The sequence below is a fragment of the Merops nubicus genome, unplaced genomic scaffold, assembly GCF_000691845.1.
Source record: "Merops nubicus isolate BGI_N331 unplaced genomic scaffold, ASM69184v1 scaffold4954, whole genome shotgun sequence".
Lineage (NCBI taxonomy): Eukaryota > Metazoa > Chordata > Aves > Coraciiformes > Meropidae > Merops > Merops nubicus.
In genome coordinates, this window is record NW_008606077.1 from 32,003 (window position 1) to 56,579 (window position 24,577).

The 24,577-nt window shown below is 36.5% G+C and overlaps 1 long non-coding RNA gene across 1 annotated transcript in view; it reads right to left on the bottom strand.

Annotated features, from left to right (window-relative positions):
- Positions 1 to 3,898: 3,898 nt before the first annotated feature.
- LOC103772198 overlaps positions 3,899 to 24,577 on the bottom strand; it is a 53,961-nt gene continuing 33,282 nt past the window's right edge. Inside the window, exons 2-3 of the long non-coding RNA XR_608153.1 lie at positions 9,227 to 9,379; positions 3,899 to 4,234 (exon numbers count right to left, since the gene is read on the bottom strand). This is a non-coding gene — a long non-coding RNA (uncharacterized LOC103772198). The remainder of the gene's footprint in view (positions 4,235 to 9,226; positions 9,380 to 24,577) is intronic.

The following is a 24,577-nucleotide window of genomic DNA, read 5'->3' on the forward strand; positions in this document are numbered from 1 at the left end:
GTAGCAGTTGGACTGAGGGACAGACCATCTTCTCTCAGCTTCTTGCACCAGTTAGTGTGGCCCCAGCATTCACCTAACACCTCGTATGCTGTTTCTCCACACTTTCCCTTCTGTCAAAAGCATGGAATGGACCATTTCATCTGAATTTAAGCATTTCATGTCCACATTTGTGTTGTGATCCTATGACAGCCACAGCCATTGGAGCATTAAATGCTGTTGCCCACACAAGGACCTAGCAATGATGCCCAAGATGACTAATGGCACGAAAGATATACCTGAGCTAGTAGGTATGACTGAGGACCCACAGGAGATCTGAACCCTTCCAATCTAGCAGACAAAGGCCAGGCAGGATAACTAACAGCATCTCATGTGGCACACATGAGATGGCTTACAGCATCCTTGAGGCAGTTAGCAGTCAGCTGAGCCTACAGAATGAGTCAGATTACCCTAAAGGAACCTGCTAGCTCAACTGCTCTGTTCAGCCGTACACCTATATCCTGATATTTAAATGTAGGTGGTTTAATCCTGAGCTGAATCCCACACACAGCCCCTGAAGAAAGAGGACTGCAGCTCCTTCATCTCCCATTAACTTGTCACTGTTGCTCATGGGTTTGCTGAACTTGAACCAGGTCCTGCCTACATGCCTTCTCCAGCAGCGGCTGGAGACATGGAGACCATGCAGGGTACCCCAGGGAGTCTCAAATGTTACTTGATGCCAAAGCATAAGCAACCAAATCAAGTTCTAAAAATCTTGCTTATACTGAAGTCAGATGCACGTCTCCCATGTCTAATAAACATTTCTTGCAGACCAGCTAAGCAGCAAAAGAGCTACAAAAGAACTGCATCCTTATTTCAGGTCTACTGAAATCTGGCAGAGCTTACAGGCTGCGTCAGCTTATTTTGTTATGAACATACAATGCTCACTGAACCTCACGAGCTGCTGTGATAACCATCTCTGCCAGCTTGCTGAATGGATTCCTTTCAGTTCCTGCCTCTGAAGTTATGTGGCTAGAACAGAGCTTCTGCAATATACCAGTGCACCCAGAACACTGTTTTTAGCTCCAGGAGCAAGTGAGCTGTCTGAGCAGATTCATGAGCTCAGAACTGATTATCAGACTGTAGGAGCAGAAGGTCATTGTGTCAAGGCTCCTGGCTACTGCAGTGTGAACACACTACTGCCTAATCCTCTTATAAACATGTGCATTTCCATGGGGGACAATACCTCTCATGATTTAAATCAAATTGTTATTAATTGGTGCACTGCTTATTACAACAAGGTTGTTATGGCACTACAGTCTTAACTAAGCTAGATGACAGGAGAAAAGCATACAAGTCTTTCGTCTGCGGTCAATAAATCTGGGATCCCATGAAGGCTGTGTATGTCTGTCTTGAATCCAGCATTAAACAATGTACCATAAGTATTTCCAGGAATTACTGTTAAATGAGCGTGACTAGAAAGATTACTAATTTTCTGGACTATAAGCAAGAAGTACTGACATGATTTTTTTGCTTTAGAAACCTAGAGTGAAGCAATCACTGCCTGGGTTAAATCTGAGAATATTCCTCCACACATTTTTTTGCACAATCTAATTAACAGACCTAAGTGGTTAAAACCCAGAAAATATGACATGTCTTTGGGTTTTATTAGTAAGAATTTAACGAGAAAGTTATTTGTATGTAAGAGCATACACCTTCCTGTTCAATTTAGAACTGTATGTCATTTTTCCATAATACCCATTTCAAACAGCCACCATCCCTGAGCACAGGTTATGTGAGTGGCTACTGCCATCTAGGCAGCCTTTTGAGAGCAGCACCTATTTTAGAACAATTGTTTTTGCCAAGGAAAAACATTCTATTATCCATAAAGGAGGAAAAAGGAACACTTTTTTATACTACTAAAAAATGACACACCACCGCACACAAAACACAAAACCTGCCCCTCTACCAGACTGTAGTAGTCCACGTTCAGAGCAAATATTTTCTATGTGTTTATTAAGAAATAGATTATTCTGTATTTCCATACATACAACTTAAGCTCTGCACTAAATTACAAACTGCTTTTATCTATGAAAACTGCAAATACAAAGTGTAGAGTATTAAGGCTATTAATTACAAAAGCACATTTTACTACAGCAATGCTATAATTCTATCTATTTTATATGCTTTGAAATGTAGTAATAGTACATTTTTTAAAAGACAGGTATTAAAATATCTATTGATTTTAATAAATTCTAGATAAATTTTTCATCATAAAACCAGAATAGTTTCCATCAAGCACAAAAACTGTAAAATACATAATGCATTTATCTTATTTAAGAAATAAATTATATACATGGCATTTACAGGAGACTTACAGATGGCATACTTGACTAATAATGTCATTTTGATTAGAAACATTAACCAAACAGCTTCATTATCAGTTGTGGGATTCTGTAGGGAATATATGAACTGTGAACGCAGAATCTTACACAAAAGGCTAGTATGGCCTGAAAAGATTTATCATTTAGCATCCTCCATCTGTATAAGCCCTTTGAACATGGCTTTTTGAATTGAGTTCTGCTGGAGGGCAACCATCACCCCATGCTATAAACAATGAATCACACTGCAAGGGTTGCTCCTAAGGTTTGGGAAAGAGGAAGATGCAAGTTGCCTAGGAGCCCTGAGAAGCACAGTACTTAAAGACGTGGGTGCACACTCTCTGGTATCCATAATGAAGGATGTTGCCCCAAAGGCCACATTTCCCCTGGATTTCAGTGGATCTGCTCAGTTAACAGCCTCCCATCATCAGAACGGATGCCAGAGTGGCCTGGGAGGGAATACTCATTGGCATTCAGAGTGAAGTTATCCTCCTGAGCTTCATCCATGGCGTGTTTCAGCCATCACCTTGAGGGCTGCCCTGAGCAGGTTCACATACAAAAGTATTCTCCTTTCTCCCTGAAAGATCCCCCTGCATAATAATGGAAATGTGGTTATCTGGCTACTGGCACATGCCTTCCCGATCCCTCCCCTCCTTCCCACATATAAGCAGCAATACAGCATGAGATTGATTTGTAGAGAAAGCAAAGCAACCAAAACTATTATGAACTGTTGAATTCACACTTAATTTAGGAGGTGGAAAAAAGAGCAGAGCTGGTACCAAAGGAATTCAATAATAAGCTTTGAAACTACTGTGCTGGAAGAAGTTCGGCTGCCCTTTGAGCAGTCCTGGAGTGCAGGACAAGAGGATAATTTTCACGTCTTTGCTGTGTCCTTGGCTTGGCATATGGAAAAGAATGACATTATTAAAAATTAAGCAAAACTCCACTGAGCTCAGAAGCTCTCAGTCTGAAAGGCTTGACTCCTTTTTGCACTTAGGGATGTTCAGTGCCTTTGACATTAGCACAGGAAAAATAAATATTCATGTTTACAGTATTTTTGGTAATTTTTTATTTCTCTGTCCTCGCCAACAGAAAACAGTATGTGTGCTGCCTCTTCTCCCAACCACTGGCATGAATATGTCAGGGTACTGTTACCTTCTCTCGACAAATTGGCACATTTTTCACAACTGCTGAGAAGCAGACACATTCCACATCTAGAGGAAAAATAATTAAACGGAGCTATTGCAGCACAGAGGTACCAATGAAGCCTCTCACCTACAGCAACAAAGCAAAAATCTCCCTTCCCAAGAAGAAGGGAGTTTTCATTTCCCTTGCAGAAAGAAAAATCAGCAGTTGGCATTATTTTACATGAAGTCACTCAGCTGAAAGACAGCTAATCACACTGGTTAAAGGAGGTCTCCATCAGACCAGACGCAAAATCTGGTCTTGAGTCTAAGGTTTATTTTGCTGAAAACAGTGACAGTCAAACAACTTCTTTGGGTTTTCACAAAACAATAACAAAACTAAGAGACAATGTGTGCATAATATGTTTTATTGAATAAAATCCTGCTTCTAATATTTACACAGTGAGGTTTAGAGATGTAACCTAGTGAAGCATGGCAATGTGTAACATTCATACAGCATCTGGAATATCTTTAAATACATCTGAAACTACTTATTTTAGCAATCAACTGCCCATCACTGATTTCATAATTAACGAAGATTTGAACTTTCTGAAGAATAGCCAAGATGAATAATAAGAATAGTTGAGTTCAGAGAAAACAGTCTGTTATGTGAACTCCAAACCAAAAAGATCTGAGTAAAGTGTCAAGAGTTTTGAAGGCAGCTTCTGTACTTCCCCGTTGTTATTCTCATCTCTGTAAAAGAAAATGACAAAATAAACTACAAATCTTAAGGCTGAAAGTAATATCTACAACTTAAACACATGGTGCCCTCCATGGTAATCTTACTTTTTACGTTTATAATGTCATCTTAACCTCAAGATATGTGAATTGTTACAAGCTACTTATTATGTATTAAAAATTATATTAAAATTTTAAAGCTGCCAAGGTAGACGTGCAAAAATTAGAAATACTGCAACTGACATCTAGTATCAAAGCAACAATAATTACCACCATTTATGCAAAAACTTATGATGAAGTATCTGCTATTCCACTCTAGCATGTTAAGCAAAGTATTATGTGTTGGTTTTATTAAAGCTCTACTAGATATACTATCAATGTTCTATTACAGTGAAGAGGAGTCTTGTAAAAAAACTGTAGTCAGTATCTTTCCTATCTATAGGGTTTTTTTTTTTTTAAAGATAATTTTATTATTCCTTATTTTGCAGGAATTTTCAGCAAGGTTTGCATGCAAGTGTACACTTCCTACAGCCATACTAACACACTAACTCATAGCACTAGCAGGCTGTTATCTTACATTTGGACTACTCACTGCTTGTGAACAAGACATGATTCACTGGCCATTTGTATGATTTTTGCCATACAGCAGGAAAACACTATAAACCAGAAATGTTGCATCCTACTCAAGTCTCTGGAACTTGCTGATAGTAGTGAGTGACAGCACATTATAAAAGGCAGGCAGTCTAGGCTGACACATTTGGGACTCTGATGAAAAAAACCCTGATTGTTAGTCTCAGGTTAAAAAAAAAAAAAAAAAAAAGATCTTTCACAGTCTCTCATATTTTATTTCTCAAACAGGGAGAGGCATTATATTTTCCCTGTGCATCCAAATTAGTAACCAAAGTATCTGCCCAGTCCCTTCCTGTCTCCCATCACAATTTACCAGTTGAGGAAGCAAAAGCATCACTGTCATTTGCAAGTCTCTCCCAACTGGGGCACTGGTTCAGAGCAAACTGTATTGGATGTTGAAATACAACTTCAAATACAGGCCTGGAAAGAAAAATTAATTTAAATCAGCCCCCCATCATCCCCTAACATCACCTAACTTTTAAGCACCAGGATTAAACTTTCCATAAAATAGTTCCATAATGAAGCTCAGTGTGATAACTTTTTATTTTTAGAGACTAAATTTAAAATAGTAGTGGTATGTCTACATACACACACACTCTCATGGAGATAAACTGTCACCTGGCAGGGACAGCTTTAAATTTCAGAATTTGACAAGAAAACAGAATATATAAATGTGATAGGAAAAGGAAAAACAGAAAAGCACTTGGCTATTTGTCATTTCCATGCTATAGCCATCTCTCAATATATTTGTGTATCACAAGACTATATTTTATTAAATTTGTGGCTGTTTTCTATTTCTTCTTTTATATGTCTTTTTATTTTTTTTTTCTTCCCTCTTCCCCAAATAAACAGCCAGACATCATTCCATCTATCCAGGAAATGCATATCCATCCTAATCTTACTGCTTCTTTTCACTTTATCTTTTTTCCAACTACAAAATGTTATCTGGAACACAGCTGCCTACCTGGAAGCTATTTCTTTTAATAGCTAACATAGCTACAAATTTGAATAACTAAAAAGCTGCTGAAAGGTACAAATTTTGCTCTTGCCTGCCTCAGCAGTGAGGTGTACAGTATGCATTGTCAAATGGTGTCTTTGAGCAGGAAAACCATCTGTACTGACAATCTCAAGACAAGCAGTGAGGCATGTGTGAGACACTGTTAACAGAGGTTGAATAAAACCAAATGTTCACTATGATAAAAAGGCTCAGTTTAGAAATGACTGACTGTAGCATCCAGCTTGAGAACTTGCATTAGCCTCAGAGACAAAGTAGTAAGTTAATTCAAATGCCTGAGAGGAACCTTTCTGAGTATGAGGTATGTTTGTACACATAGCCAAACATAGTTCAAGGAGGGTTTTGGTTGTTTAGTTTTTAAAGATGATGGAAGATCATTTTTTCTTTTTTTTGCTAAGTGAGAAATACTTGTATGAATAAGGACACAAAGATTTTGATGCACCAATACCTGAAAGCAAATCATACTGTAACTGGTAAAAATAAGTTTGGAGTTAGCATCCTCACGCTTTAATATAGAACCTATCTCCAGTTTTGAAGAAGACTTTCAAACAGTGGTAGACCAGAAAATGCTACACAACTTGGTGTTACCCAGTAACAAGGGGAGTGAATCACACTGCTGCAGACTTCACGAAACAAAGTTGCAGGCAGCTTCTCACTCAAGCTACAGGGATTTCAGGCCATGTTAGAAAGGACAAGATGATAGGTGCAGTTGATATATTTGACAATTACCACTTGGTTTGGTTTTTCCCCACAGCCTGCCTGAAAGTGACATATGAAGCAATTTCTAGTAAGCTGCCGATTAAGAGGGGGAAAAAGGTAGCCAGCCATGTCATCAGGTTGTATCTAACAGAAATGACCTGAAACATAAGCCGAAGCAACAACTTAGTGAGCTTGGCCATTTCTGCAACTCAAAAGCCAACCCTATGTTCCACTTCACCATGGGGAAAATCTAGCTCCTCCATCTCTCCAGCCGTAGGATAAGAAATGCCCCAACTTTTATAACATCCAGAAGACTATAGCTGTGCTCAAAGCCACACAAACTGTAACACTATTTCTTAGACATTCCTGTCCCCCTACATGTGAGGGCGTTTGGAACACATTAACCTCATCAGTCTGCACTCATGGCTAGTAGCTTCACTAATAAATGTTACACTGTGTACAAAAAGAAGGAAATGTAAAGCAATTCTTCTGTTTCTCAGAAATGTAACTGCACTATCTTATGTGCAAACTTTGTAGAGCAGATGGCAGGATGGAGATCTACTGTAACTGCTGTTTCAAGCACGTAAACTAATTACCTGATATAGCAAGGAGAAAAAATATGGGAATATTCCCTGGAAATGTGCCTTACAACAAAACAAATTAAGGTTCTATCTGAGATAAACCTTTAAGCAGCTCATTCTGTAGCACCAATATGTAGTCACACTAACCAAAAGACATGGTGTTACAGGCTCCACCCTCTAGATGTTTTCTTAGACAAACAAGAAAGAATTTTCTGTGTCTTTACATTGTTTTCCAGACAGCCTCTAATAAACCTGCTCCTTTATATGGTAAATCCACATTTTCAGCTGGCAAATAACCTCCTCTGGTACTGGTGTGTTGTGCAGCCCGCAGGAGAAATATAAATATGAATGCAGATGACTTTTCCACATTTTAGTCTGTATTGTCTGTATTACCTTCACAGAAAGGTTTAGTGAGGATTTCTATTACAGAAACAGCACTGTGTGCAAATTCAATGCAATCTCAGAACCTATTTTTTTCTCCTCATACCTCCCTCACTTCACCATCCTGTGGAGGAATGAGGGTTAAATTAAGGCTGAAGCACCAATTGTCCTTGGTTTGAATGTTTCAACCTTTGTTTCCCTTTGGAAAGGAACAGATTAGAGACTAGCTAGCATGGCCCAGGAATTCTCCTCAAAGTGCAGGTAAAACCCATTCTCTCTAAGAAAGCTTCACTGACTTTATTACAGAGGTGCCAAAAAAGAAAGTCTTTCATAAATTTACTTCAACTAAGATAAAAGTCAAAGACAACTGTCAAAAAAAAAGAGAGCGTTTACCACATATTCTACTAAAAAGATCACAACATTCTTCAGCTTTAATCCTAAGGACATGCTCTGGTATGTCAATAACAGGTGATTTTGGAGAAATATTGTAAGTGGAACTACCAAAGACACTCCACCACCAGCTAGCCAGGGGAACAGAGAGTGAAATGCAAAGAGTCATCCTGAAAGTAAATATGCATACCTAGGAGAAAACCATTAAAGTACTGACAACCTCCTACCTAAATTTAATTCACAGGCTAACGTATGGGTAAAATGGGCACAAGAGGGCGCCCAAAATAGAGGGCTCACCTTGGCCGTCCCATCTTTGGTGTCAACAGCTAAAAGTCCCCTGCCTGCCTATGACGGGATCTCATTATTCCAAAGGTAAAGAGGCCCGCAGTGTTCCTCTTCTCTTTTTAGTTCTGATATGCAAGACTCATCAGGAGTCTGCCTGAAAATTAGGCTACTTGATTCACCTAATTAAACAAAGTAAAGAATGCAATGCATTGACACATTTCCTAACTATTAAATTTTGGTTGTTAAACACTAGAAGTTCTCCCACAGCGACACACAATACTAGGTCCCAGTTGGTCACTGCACACTCTAATGCTACTTAGTATTCAATTACAATGAAACAAAGACAAAAGATGTTACAGGCTATTATTAATAGTCGTGTAATAGAAATAGATATTACTTCACAGCCTTGGTGCCTGAAGGGCTCTGCCAAGAGAAATCTTCAAGCATGACCAAATTATATAAAAGATTATAAAGAAAAACTATTTTTCAAATAAGTATTAAATATAAGCCTTATAATTGTATTTGAACAGAACTGTAAGATACCACAGACATTTAATGTATTTTCAATGTTTTGTATATGTTTGCAATTCAGTGCCCATATTGGGTGTAAAATGGGCCTTATTAGTACCTTACAGGATTACAGACCACGCTGAAGAGTGAAAAATTAAAAAATTTAACACTATGGCTTGCCTATGAAATAATTGTAAGACTTCTAATACAGGTGAAAGTATATTCAATGCATTACTATTCCCTTCACCTTTCACTTTATGTTCTTTGAGTTCTCAGGATACAAGACATTTAATTTTCAGATTGATTAAGCAAGGTAATTAATTTTAAACACTGACTTCAATGGCACTACTTAAAAATATACACATGCCTTTAATACAGAAGGCCCAAAGCCATAAGAAGTAATTCTTGTTATAAATAAATAACTAAATACAAGATTAGTACTTCAGCCTCAAACCTTGCAATCACTCTGTCAGAATCCTTACAGGCAAGCTGTCAGTATAAGACAATATTTCTCACCTGTACTACTTCTCAGTAGTTAATCATCTTTCGAAGTGCATCATAGCATTTCCATTTGTCTGGGATGTAGAAAGGCTCAAAGATGTGAGGGAAAGGAGTGTCATAGCCACATACTCTTGAAATCGGAGCTTCTAAATTCAAAAAGCATTCCTCCTATTAACAGAAATACAGAATAAATGTTAGTAAGGCTATTCTTTTCAGGACTCTTGCATCACAAATTGAGGTGGAATGAACTTTGCCAGATTGACAGTCCTGGAAACTCAAACTTTCTATTTATATCACAGCATAAGTAGTCCAGACTACAACAGAGCTTCCTTTTGCCTAAAGGTCTGTATTAAAATAACAGCTTGTATTAATGTTATTTTCATTTTCGACATGTGTGCTGCATTAAATCATAGGCATGTTATATTTAGTACATCTGCTATACATCCAGACAAGTGCTGCCAAGAAGCAGATACTTTAGAAACAAAGGAGTAGGAGTTTCTTTACTGTGCCACTTCTAAACATATAGAAAAATTACATCATCTAAGAGTGTGCACTATTTATTGGGTACATGAACATTGTATTCAAACTTCTTTGAACCTTTACATTATTAAGACTCTGTCTGAGAAGCATTAAGGAGTTATGGAAATTATGAATCTAAACACAAGTGGTTTTGCATATCTGCAACCCTTGAGTCAAACCCACTCTCTACACAAAAATCCGTAACTTGTATTCTATTTGGAGATCAGATTTGGCAGTGACTGAGTGACTTTCATCACTCGACCTAGTAGGGCACAAAATATTACAAATACATCACATTAATCTGAAAGCAGCATGTGGAAATGTGTAATGCTACAAGATTTAATAACCAAATAGTGGGGTTTCAATCTTCCTACTCTCAAGTGTAAGAGTGATAGCATAGACCATGAAAATCTGTCAATCTGCAGAAATAACCTTGCCAGATTAAATCGATGCTGATGCTAACAATCAGCTCCCTTTCTCTCCATATCTTTAGCATATGCATCTGCTTTCCAGAGCAGACAAATGAAGAGACAAAACATGTTCCCTGGCCTCTCCTTTATGAACTGCAGTAACAGACTTTCTGGACAGCTTCCCCTGTCTTGGCTCATCCAAATGGAAGGTGAAGGATTATCTACCAGTCCTTTTCCACCAGGCCCACAAGGAAAAGAGTCAAAGAGCTACAGTTCTTTGCAGCAAAGTGCTAAGTACTTTCTCAGACTGATGAACTGTTTCAAATGCACGTTGCCTTGCAGTCCATGGCAGCCTTACTCTAACTTGCTGTGCTCTCTATACATCATGGTATTTGGCAGTACAGAAGTACTCATAACACACTGAGATTATAATCTTCTGCTCCAGATACTGCTTCAGTGCATTGTGAAATGGCATATTTCTGGAAGATGGATGGAATTAAAAGGTCCAAGAGGTTGTGTGATGGCATACAGTGTTATTACACTTAATAGTGAACAAATTCACCTGGAAAATTTCAGAGTCTGAATAGGTCCAAAGTAAAAATATATGCAAATAATATAAAGATTTGTTGAGCTCCATTTTCAGGCACTCCATTACTTTTCTTTGCAAAATGAAAGACTCGCATTAATACAAAATGCTGGGAAGTACAGTTTTAAATTCTTTACCTGTCCCTGAGGAAGATCACGATGTCCCAACTTGCTGGCAAGGATGTTTTCTGACACTGATCAGTGCATGTTGTGATTGCCCAATAAGGCAAACCAATAGCTTCTGGATCATCCCAAGACTGACTGCCCAAACCACTTGTGAAATTGCATTAGACTAAAACAAACAAGTATATTCTAGACCCACAACCTTCCAGTCCTGCATTGCTATTTCAGAGTACCTGACACAGTGCCACAACCTAGGAGAGACCTTTGGTTTATATCATGACCAGCTCAGGATAATGGCTCATCCCAAACAAAGCTTGGAGAGAAAGTTAATTAACTCCACTGGAAATATTTACTGCAAAATTCCCCATATATTTGGCTTTGAAACCTGTACAGCTTCCAAGTCATGTGGATTTCTTGCCTCAGTGGGGAGGGTAGAGAATGAAGCTGGGATGAGCAGTGTTGTGCTGTCAGATACCATCCAAGAATGGCAGCCTAATAAAGGTGGAAGAACTCAAGTCTGAACTACTCTGTGTGTATGTGTACAAACAAACTCTTACTATTATTTTTCTGGAGGTAAGTGTGTGTCTTTCCAGATTTTTAACTAAGGTATTGAACTGTATGTGTCAAATACTTCAGAGGCAGAAAAAAATCTCTACTTACACATTACCTGACTTAAGTCAACACAGTTTCACAAAGATTTAAACCCAAGTGGCTCTGACTAATAGTGTCAAATGCAGAATTTCACATTGTAATAGTTTATAATGGAAAAAGTAATTTTCCTAGCAAACTGATAAAATGTGTATAACGATACACTGGATAAACTGCTTACCCTTTTCAGAATACCATCATAAACTTGTAACATGGTCTGGGTTGGAAGGGACCACCAAAAATCATCTAGAATCACAGACTCAATTAAGGTTGTAAAAAACCTAAGATCATCAAGTCCAACCATCAACCTAACACTGCCACTGGTCATGATATAAAAATGACACTAAACCATGTCACAAAGTACCACGTCTACATGTTTTTTGAACACCCTCCAGGGGTGGCGACTCCAACACCCCACTGGGCAGCATGTTTCAATGCCTCACCACACTTTCAGTAAAGAAATTCTAGTCCACCTCCCCATCGTAAGGCTACTTTACAATGTATTTTTTTACCTTACTGGCCATACCTAAAGTCATAGGCAAATCCTATACACATGTATATGCTATTTTATAGAGGATTTTTACAGATGCAGGTTTGGTTCAGATGATGTGTTGGTTATGGAACTTACTGAAGTCTTTCAGTGTCACTGACCACATTAACAACAGAAATGGTGCAGACAAAAGAAGATGATTCCACCAACATTATATAATTTACAGATTTACTGACAACAATTGCAAGAATATTGCTAAAGGATAACTGCAAAGAAGAAAAGCTTTTAAGATTTTTTTTTTTTTTAGTAGAGTGGAAATAAAATCATAATCCAGTGAAGTACAAATTTATAATCCGAATAAGGTATTTGAAAAGAAGAATATGTACTTGTACTGTACAATGTAGGAGTAAAGAGAGAAGAGTCTTGATCTTGCTAAGAGCTTGGCAAACAACTTTGATATCATGGTTCTCATTCAAAACATTATAAAGCTTGTTTTATGACTTTCACCATGATCATAGTAGGACAGCTAGATTTACTCACACAATCACATTGATACTCCTGCTACATGCCAAGTATTGGGCTTTCAAAAAAAGAATAATTTACAAATCCACACATTTTACACATAAGCAGTCTCAGAAAACAAGCTTAAGGAAGTATTTTAATAGGATGGTTTAGATGGAAACCATGTCTGTCCTTTTTGTTTTTTACAAGCATGTAAGGTGTATGATAGAAGTTAATACTATTTTACCAGCCATGCTTTGGATACGTCTAATTTATGGAATAATATATTCAGTTCTGCCCTCCACAGCCAAATCAAACCGAACTTTTTCACAAAGTTACAGGATATGAAACTTCCTGTTTGACAGCATTAACTTAACTGTAATCTGACAACATGAGATAACATGCTTCATTAGATGGCATTACATTTTGAAAAATCATAGCATTAGCAAGCTTTATACCCTAATATTTTAAAAATTATCATCAGTGGACTTATCTCTAATTCATCTTTCCTTCTGAGCTTGGAGAGCACTTTATTCTAGGTGATCAGCCCATGAAACAGCCTGTCTTACATGGATTCTTGTTCACACCTGCTGCTAAAAGTCAGACTGTAGGAAAAACAAGAGACCACCTCATCCCAAATATCTTACTGCCACATCTGCTATACATATTGCTGTGCCAGATGTTTTGCACCTGTGCAGCCACACTGTAGAGAAATACTACTGAGAATATTAAATACACACCAGTCAGTTCTTTTTAACACTAATTAGCAGACATCCACTGTACAAGTCTAGCAGAACAAGTCTACTGTAGTATTTAAGAGTGATAGAAGATCTAAATTTAAATTAAACGTATTTACTCCATACTACTTGGGCATAAAAGGGCTGGTACTGGCTCAAAACACTCTTGCACAACATGGGGATGCAAGCTTACAGCGTTCAGTAAGCCCCTGCATATTTCAGAGAGACTGTTTAAACAAGTTCTTTCAAGAAAAGACCTTAGGACAAAAACTGACAAATTAAATGGTTTGAGCAGTAAAGTAGTAGCATGGTATTTCCAATTCAGCGTAAAATGTTTTAAATTTTGTTTTGAAAATCAGTATGGAAAAGTCATACTTGTTTAGCAGAATATGCACTAACTTCCAAAATTCAACTGAAGTAAAAAATTATGGGTCTGTTAGGAAAAACAATGCTTAAATTTAAAAAACTTTCAGACAAAACATTAAATCATTCTTCCTGCTTTTTAACTGCAGAGGTCAAATTATGGCCTCAGTTGTCCAATATAACCTTCACTAATTACTTTCATTTGTCTGAACTTCACACAAAGTGTCCCAGAAAATACATTACTATATTCTATATAAGCATTTAAATTGGTCACATAATTTCAACTCAATGTTTGACATTTAATACACATTTAGAAAGACTTTTCAAAACAACTTAAGAGCACAGCTCCGATTAAAAACCTGCTCTTGAAATTCATTGCAATCAGTGAAATGTATCACATATAACACTTCAAAACCATCTTATGACTTGATTTTTATTATAGATGCTAAAACCAAAGACTTGCTGGATGTTGCATGATCATATTTTAAAATCATACTCTAGTACTGGGTATACTCCCTTTATTTCCCCAAATTACAATGTTCTAGTATGCTAATATGGAAAACTTTATCCAAGTCTATTTTAGCTTTATTTAAGTGTACATTTTACTCTTATCCCAGCTTCAGATGCTCCCTGCTAAATCAGAGTTCTGAGTGTAAAACTCTTAAAAAACACCACTGAGAATAGCAGGCATTTACAGAGATATACAACTATACAAAAGGGTTAAAACAAGAAAACATCTACTATCAGGTATCACTAAAAGAAAACACTACTTATCCTTCTGCAACACATATTAAAATGAAGCAATTTGGTCTGCAGTCTAGGGGAAGTGTCTTCAGGCATCTGGCCAATAAGAAAATAGTTAACGACTTTATTGCTCCAGCTCTTCCTTCCTCTGAAGTGAACCTCTGCCATCATATATTCATAGTAAACAAACCTTCATATGCAACACTGTTAAGTACCAATAAATGAGACTAATGTATAGTTAGCACGACAGATGATTCCAGACTGATACTTTCCCCCTTAACTTTCCTATTTTGATCTTGCTTTCTTTATTTCCATATCTTTTGGTTCCATTTCATTTCTCCCCTCTGACTGACATGGATTAAAAACAGTAAAAAGGAAATACTTTAAATTCTACTACTCTGTAGAATACTCCCTGAAGTGAGAAAACTTTCCTTTAAAAATTAATTATTTCTGCAACATTTTGTGTCCCAGGATCTCTCCCATACTAGCTTTATTTTGCAAAAGTACAGATACTAAAAAAAAAATTAAGAGCTACAAGAATATAACTACCAAGTTGCTATATGACAGCACTGATTTTATAACTTTTTCTCCTCCCATACAGAAATTTACTTTCTTTAGGATGACTAAATAGTCGATTTTATAGACTAATACGAATAGGTAGAGTTTGATGGAAATTTTAATATATATTTTAGTATTACAGCTGTTACAATAAAAAGAAGACAAAACATAAGGTTAAGGTCCATTTCACAAGGCAAACTGTAGGAACATTCTTCATGCAAGACTAGTAATTTTCTGCTGACAGTAACTACAAAATTTAGACCAAATCACTCAGTGACTAGTTGCAAAAGTTTAATTCAATTGTTGTTTCTGTCAGTTAGAACTCCGAACTTTGCTATCTCATCTATAGATTAGAAAATTTTTAAACCCACATATACAATAGAAGAACTTTTCAGATAGAAAGCTTCCATGTTACTGGATTTTCACTTTCTGTTCCAATATTTTTATTCTATTTATGTTGTTGTCATAAATTAAAGGGGGCTGCTAACAGTTAAGCAGACTTAATCCATATCACTTTGTAGATGACTGTTACACATTTATACTGTCTAATACTTCCCCATATGGATTTTCAACAATAAATTACCTACAACTGTAAAAATGAGATGAATCCTACCAGAGGTTAATAATTAGAATATTAATCTCATTTACAGCAAAAACTGTTTTATAAGTCAAGGCTTAGATCAAGACTTTCAAAGATTTTCAAATAGGTAGTCAATCAAACCTCATTTTATAAAATTTTTCTTAAAAAAAAAAAAAAAAACAACACAAACAAACAAACAAACACACACTCATCCAAAACAAACATCCAATGCCCCAGTCATGGGCAGAGACACCTCCCACTAGACCAGGTTGCACAGGGTCATATCCAACCTGGTGATGGAAGTGTTCAAGTCTAATTTGAACAGTCTACTTTCAATAACAGAAAAGTCAAGTATCTGCAGTTTTTGCATCTCACAATTGTAGTACAGTACTTTTCCTGACAGCTACAAGCACCAAATGCCACAGATTTTAAGTGTAATTTGTTTTGACAACATATATATGCTACATTCTGATGAATAGGCACTTCTATGAGCTAAGTACTATACACCCATGAGATATTTTCAAGTTGAGATATGTATTTTTTTTAAAGGGAATATTTTTTTTTTCCAACAGCTTAGCCATTTTCAGCTTAAAGTACTTTTATAAATCTTTGCCTGATAGTAACAAGTGATACAATTTTTCTTCAGAGAACTCTGCAGTTATGTTGTAAAAATTTACCTTCTATCAAAGCTTTCTTTTTGAAGATCACTTTAAAAAAATCCTTTTATAACAGCACAGCTTGTAATGATCGATTTTGTTACCAGCTCTTTGAATCAACATAACTAATATCTTGTCAAATACAGAGAAATAGTTCACTGCTAGAAATACTTATGATTGTCAGCAGATACTATATTTACTTACAAAATACATCAGCAAATAAAAAATAATGAGTACTTAGGGGGAAAAAAGTCCATTCTCTTTAATTCATTGGAATGTTAGCACTAAAAAGCAATTAATAGTAAATATTGCCTTTATAGAATTATGTAAAGCAATATTTAGAGATGAAGCCAAATTTACTATAGAAACATCCAGTATTGTAACAGAAAATGAACATAATTATTTCCAAGTAATTCACATCTCTCCTAAATCCATCTTGCTAAAATAATAATTTACTTCAGCTATTTAGAATCATGAACTTTGTCTCCATTAGCAGTGAATATATTTCTGATCACAGCATTTTTAGAATCCAGATATATACAACATAATGTAACATTTTAAGGGTAATATTTAATCCTGTTTTAATATTTAAATACTTTAATACTTAGACCTTTTTAAAACTATTTATGAGATGTCGCATTATGATACCCATTTCGAATTAAAAAAATTTAAAAAAAAAATGAATTCTCTGGTTTAATATATTTACTAGGAAAGAAAGGGACTGCAGGTATGCTTCAAATGTTTTCTTCATCTAAAGAAACACATAGGATTGGGTGGGGAGAATACTGACAGTCAATGTAAAATTCCTTCCACATGACATACACACACTTTTAGAAAACATATTTCTACTATATATCATCTATCTAATAGTTTTCCCAATAAATGTCCATGGAATTTGGGAAAAAAAAAAAAAAAGTTTAAATTGCAAGTAATTTAAAATGAAAAGAATACAGGTGGAAATAACTCAGATTTGTAAGAATACAAATATTCTTATGTATTAAATAAAGTATTTTCGAAACTATTTCAGGCAGGAGAGAGTTTTTGGTGCTGTGGCCATAACTGCAATCCTGTAAGATGATGTTAGGTCAGTATATAATCTATAGGGTGGACATGCACCACCAGCAGCCTTGCAAGCCAATGCTGTTAATACAGGCTCTTCTTCTGTTATCTGAAAGTAAAGAATCCACAAGTTCACTGCAGTATTAAATGAATGTTTTCTAAAAAATCAGTATCTAAAGCATCCCGTATGTTATTTTTCTGTAATCCTGAATGACTTTGATTGCAGCTATGTATTTGCATGTTTTGCTCCTGGCACATCATTAGCTGATGAAAGTAATGACACAGAAAGGATGTTTAATTCAAGTCACTGAAAAATGTTTATGTTGCATAGTTTTCCAGACCACTTGCAATTTCTTTATATTAAAAAATAACGAATTTACTCTGTTAAGCTCATTACTTCCATTTCACAGAAAGGAATGTGCTAATTAGACAAGTAAAACAAATGAGGATAATGTTGTCTTTGTTGTCATTTGTACCTCTGGGAGTTGTAAACACTCTGAAAGAGGATTTGACCAGAAATTCAGGACAGAGCCCTCGCCATGAGTTGGACTGGTTTTGAAATCTACATGCGTTATCTTTGAGGAGCCATATCTTTTGTGCTTCACTTACACAGCAATGAAAGGCAGAATAACATCACTGTTTATGAAAAGCTCACAGTGAATTTAAAAGGTTCTGCAATTTCCAAGAGGGAGAACTGCAACTAACTTCTCCAGCTCCAATATTTTGTGGATGACAGGAGACACCAAGTAACATGTTTATTCAGCTTAGATTTTACAGAGGGTCTCATCACTATTCATTTACATAACATAACCACATTATACACTGAAGACTTTAATATGGACTCAAGAATATTTTATTTCTTACTTTTTTACATCTTTTTTGAGCTTCATTAGCTGCATTGCTTAAGGCAACACCTGCTATCTTAGCAATGGCTGCCTGATGCAGTTAAGTTCTGATTCATATACAGGTTTGAAAACTGCCTTCAAATTTCATTTTGGCTAGCTTCACAAATAACAGAGCAGTTTTTAATAACCCAATGCAACACTGATATTGTTTGCTAAACTATCTTTATTAAGTTACAACACAACTCCAACATTCATGGCAACAGCATTAACTGCCATCAAAGAATTATTCTGGTTGGAGGAGACTTTTGAGATCATCAAGTCCAACTGTTAACCCAGCACCGCTAGGTCACCACTAAACCATGTCCCTAAGCACCACATCTATACATCTTTTAAATACCTCTAGCAATGGTGACTTCACCACCCCCCTGGGCAGCCTGCTCCAGTGCTTGACAACCCTTTCGGTGAAGAAATTTTTCCTAATATCTAATCTAAAGCTCCCACGGTACAACTCAAGGCCATTTCCTACATAGCAGAAGAGATTGACCCCCACCTCACTACAACCTCCATTCAGGCAACTGTAGAAAGCAATAAGGTGTCCTCTAAGCCTCCTCTTCTCCAGGCTAAACAATCCCAGTTCCCTCAGCCACTCCTTGCAAGATGCAAGCTTCCTTGCCCTTCTCTGGAGAGCACCTTGATGTCTGTCCTTCTTGGAATGAGGAGCCCAGAACTGAACACAGTATTTGAGATGTGGCCTCACAAGTGCCAAGTACAGGTGCACGGTTACCTCCCTGGTCCTGCTGACCACACTAGTGCACATACAAGCAAGATGCCATTGGCCTTCTTGGCCACCCTGGGTGCACTGATGGCTCATATTCAGCCAGCTCTCAACCATAACCCCAAGACCCTTTTCTGCCCAAGCCTGCAGCACTGTATGGGGTTGTTGTGACCCAAGTGGAAGACTTGGTGCTTGGGCCTTTTTGAACCATTGGCTTCAGCCCATCAATCCAGTCTGTCCAGATCCCTCTGTAGAGCCTCCCTACCTTCAAACAGATCAACATACCTGCACAACTTGGTGTCGTCTGCTAACTTTCTAAGGATGCCCTCAATCCACTCATCCAGGTAATTGACAAAGATATGAAAACAAATAGGCTCCTCTACTGAGCCCTCAGGAACACCACTTGTGACTGGCCACCAACTGGATTTAAATCCATTCACCACCACTTTCTGGGCTCTGCCATCAAGCCAATATTTTATTCAGTGAAGCGTATTTCCATCCAAGCCCTGAGCAGCCATGAACCTTTTGGCATTACAGCCCTAGTCAGTGTTTTTGTTGCCTGGGTGGTAGAACTCCACAAAAACAATCAGCACCACATTCCAAGGTATTTACAAACTCCACAAAACAAAAAAGAAACCCCTTTTTTAATTTCAAATCACTTATACTTCCCACAAGAGGAGATAAATAGAAATTATTTTTATTCATTTCTTCTCATCCCATCCTATGTTTTATGCAAAAAGGCTAAGACTTTCCATGAAAAATTTACATAATGTAAATCCAACCTGAATGGAGTCTAGGTATAGAATTGAAATATTCTCTAATTTACATATTTTCAATTCAGAATTAGATACTGACAGAAATTAAGTTCTTCCCAGTACATTCATAATTTGCATTGTTTAAGGCATGAGGTGCAGCAGCCAGCATGATTCTTCTCCACAAAATAACTGTCACAAGACTGACATGCTTGAGAGGATGGAACAGGACTTCCAGGCTGCTAGAATATGCTGCTGCCTTAAACGAACCTTAACAATGCTTTTTGGCAAGTAGGGGTTTTGACATTTAATTGCAATCTACAAGACATTGCAAAAAGATGGGCAGTGGTCAAGTACAAAAAACACTATTTTATCTAGGCAATTATAGCTACGCTATATCTGAAAGAACCTATGGTCTTACCTACAAATTACATTATATGTCAAAAATATGCCAAAATTCTTCAAATAGAAGTTATTTTTTTCTGTAGAGTAGCAAACAACCTTACATGTTCGTTACAAATTATGATATTCTGTAGGATATTCCATGTTCACTGTGCACTTTCCTGAAGTAGCAATTATGAATATTTGCACCAGGACACATATTTTCTAAAAGCATACCCTAAGCCTCACAGACAACTAAAATGACTTCCCAGCCCCACAAGTATCTGAAAATACTTGCTTTATTTAGTTGTTTGGCATTACTAACTCATCTGCTCAGTCAATGATCCTGCAAACTGTTACACATACATTAACACAGGTGAATTATCCAAATGAAATCAATGGAGCTAAAGTGCCTGCATAAAATTATTCTTCTATGAAAATGTTTGCAGTTCACAAGTCATTTTTCCACATGAATGAGCGATATAATAAACATTTAGGCTTTTAAAGGGAGGATCATCCTCCTTCTAATTACATCCTATACCTTTTAATCACAAAGCTAGAAATATCCTACCATTATAATTGGATTTTATACTTTTAGATTATCATTTATCACATACCATTCTAACTACTTATTTAAGTATTTCGCAAAAACATTTCCTCATGTAAGCTCGGCACACCAGAAGTGACTAGAAGGATTTACTGCTAAGAGTTTTGAGAGCCAATGAGAGATATTTTTATTTTTACAGCTGTTTCAGCAGCTGAGAGATCCTTGCAAAGACAATCTTGTCAATCTGTCTATCTGGCACAGTTAAAACCCTTACAGAAGGACTTTACTCAACACACACTAATGACACGCAAAGGAAATACAATTTCAATTGCTATTAAATAATTAAAACCAGCATTAAAAAACATTTGCACTTTGGGACAGTACAGTCAAAACAATGTTGTCACTCTGACAGACCATCACCAAACCCTTCTCCAGTGCAAACCCACAGCCTAAGCAGGCAGCCAAGGAGAGGCAAGAATAAAAGAAATATCTCGCCGACCCATGAAAAGGTTGAGGCTTACCTAGCAATTTTCCACAGTGTTTTTTAATGTCAAAATCTTTGTAAAACGGACTCAGAGCGACGGGGGAAATATTAGATTACGTGAAACAGATGTATAAGGAATTTTATAGAGTAGTATTTAAACCAAGCTGCTGTTTTACTTGCAGATTTAATTTATAGGAAGCTGCTTGATGATTCAAATCCACAAGTAGAAGAATTCTAGCACAAAGCTTCAGCTCCTACATTAAATATCCTCTCATATAATGGGAAAACTAACTGTTAAGAAAGCTGACTGGCAACAATAGAGAAATAGTATTTATTCTACAGAAAAAAAAAGTGTCAAAAACTGAAGGGAGAGAAATGCAGTGAGGTCTTACAGAAAGTAAAAAGGTTTATGCAAAAAATAATCAGAAACACGGAATGAACAACACTGGAGACAGCTTTTGGGCACAGGCTGACTTAAAAAACACGGAAGAATTATTTCATCATAAAAAGTTCAGTTTTTTATACCAAGTTATGCCAAACTTTGTTACAATAATTAGCTTTTCTTCTTTCCTAAAGTTTTTTAATATAGTATTGTCTGCCTGCCAGAAAAAAAAATCAAAACCTCTAATAAAATAAAATACTTTATTAATTTTTCCACCTAAAAAATATTAATGCAACTCTATTAGAAAAGAACAACAAATGTGCTGCAAATGAAACACTTTCAGTTTAAAATGATTATTAAAGCTATCTAGAGAGTTAGCATTACATCTCTTAATTTAAAAAATGGCCTAAAAATGAAGACCAGAAATAATATATTTCAAAGGCTACGAAACTGTAATTTACCTTTATCCCAGAATTAAGAATTCAAAATTATTGACCTGACATTGAAGTGTCAATGAACTGCGCATATAAAAACAAATACATAGAACCTGTGAAATATCCAGCAACGTTTATGAACAGAAATGCAAATAATAGAACTACTTATTTTTGTACAATAGAGAAACATAGTGGTAGAGTTTAACTGTATATCGTAGGAGTCTCACTGAAGTTATTATTGGATTAAGCCCAACCTGGTCTATGTTTTAGAACTGACCATTTAAATAAATTTCATGCTTAAAATAATTACATAAACTCTACTGCTACACCAAATCAATTATGAAATTTAAATTTTCACTCCACTTTCTGCTTTATAGCCAAAATTATCAAACTTTTATGCAACATATGCTATTTCTTCCACCAACAGTACCAACTGTACAGCACATTTCTTAATGAAGAAACAGAGTAAAAAGTAAAATACCTACACAGCTGCCTTAGTTACAATGAAATACCTGGCATAATTCTCTTTTTAGCTACACACGGTTAGCACTCAAAGTACAGTTGCCATAAACAAAATGTAAAAATAAGGTACTGGTAATATTGCAAAAAGGAAATTGCAACCGAGTTCAAGCTGGGAGGTTTTCTTTTCCTTCTACATGACTGCTAAATAGTAAAAAATCAAAAGGTTTCCCTCAAATAAGTACATTAGGAAGTGCTTTCTCAGTTTACCCAAGAAGTTAAATTTTGCTGAGATTAATCTATCAGCACAAGCTACATTCTACAGGCATGCAGGTCACTAAGAAGAAGCATTCGATATCACAAGTATAAAATACCACTATAGTACAAATAGAGATTATTTTACTGTTTACAAGGCCTGATTCTGGGAAGCTAATTAGTAAAAGCCAATCCTAATCCCATATTCCATCCTCAAACCTGCGCAAAAAAAAAACAACAAACAAACAAACAAACAAACAAAAAAACCACAAACAATCCACAGCTATTATATGAAAGCAGGATCATTTAAGAACAAAGAGTCTCTATGTTGGCTGATTTTTTCAATATTTAATATATTTTTAGAAGCACATAAGGCTTCCTGCTTTGCCCTGTACCCAGTAGTGTAATTATAGAGTAGCATAAACACTAGCCACTTGCAATCATCGAGAATGTCATATATGATATACAAGAGGAAAGAGAAATAGAGAAACCAAAAAAGCACAACTCTGTGCAAGTTTGAGCTTTTACTTAGGTCCATTTCCTCTGCTGGTGCCAAACCCCCTGTTGTGCAAACCATATTCCCCACCACATAAAGTCACTACTGATGGGAGAAGCCAGGGATTAGGTGCACAACACTGATGTGCTCTTCCAGCTGTACAACAACCAAACCAAAACATATGTTTAAACATCCATGATCCAGTCAGGCAAATTCCTGTGCCCAGCTGCCCATGTGTCTCATTTCTTCTTAATAAATAAAACCACCACACCGTGCCCAGCTAAAGTTTTTCTTTCCCGAACTTCTGAGAAAGTGTTAAGGACACAAGACTTGATGAAGTCTTAGAGCTGAAGTTCAGTCTCTGCCATCATGGAAGGCCACAGTTTCTACCATAAATTGACCACATTTGACTGTACTGTAATGTACTGTGGTGATACTGCAGTTACTGTGTTTGTTTGTATCCCCACTCCTTCTGTATGACAGGTGATCTTAAAAACCCTTTTTCTAATTTCAAGCCATTCATTTCAAATTCATTCACGTTATTTTTCCCCAGCATTAATTCAGTAAAATAGGTCCCTTTCTTCTGGCTACCTCTATTCATTTCCCCAGCAAATTTAAAAACAGGACTTACATTCCTGTAGCCTTCATTTTGACACTGGGAAAAAGGCAGGCACTGTTAAGCTATTTTCATACAGCAGGCTCTCCACAGCTTCTGATTACCCTAGCAGCTCCCCACTCACATCATCTGGTTTCAATGGTTTTTTCTTGAAACTAGTTGACCACACTTATATATAATATTCCATGTAAGATTCTATCACTATCTTTCACAACAGAATAAGTACTTACTATTCCTACTGTAAGGGCCTCTCAAAATGCCTATTGTTTTATCCAGCTGCATGATGTTGGAGGTACATTACTGAGCAGAAGGTAACTCACATGCTAGCTCTTCCTCTTTTGCTCAACTAATAAACTATAAGATTATGTGAAAAAAAAAAAAAAATTATTCCCCAGCCATGTCACCTTGTACTTTACCCAGTTAGACTGCAGTCTGTTTCTGCTTCTGAGACCCTCAACATCATCTAGGTTCATGACAGGACTATATTAACAAGAGACCCACTTTATGACTCATAAATTCTATTTTTCATAATTAAGAAGCTGAAGAGTGTTAATATCTAACCAAGTTTTAACAAAGGCTACCAGAACCCTCTTAGAACTTGGTAATGTTTTTGACAGTCCAACATACTACAATCATTTCATCATATACCTTACAGTTCTTTGACTGTCAAGATTTTGTAATCATAGAGTTATAGAATGTTTTGGGTTGGAAGTGATCTTTAATGGTATTCTAGTCCAGGAATCCAATCCTTGCTGTATAATAGGAATAAGTCCTTGGACCTTGTACTTACTCCTTGGACCAATCCTTGCTACATATACCCAGGAAATTCAGTAACAAATTAAGTTTCAGAAAACATCAGCCTCACACAAATTTTAATCAGAATACAATAACTGAAGAAAATGAGTACTTTATGCTTTTAGGAGGGAATTCAGAGCTATGAAGATAGAAAACCAGTGTTGAGAAAAAT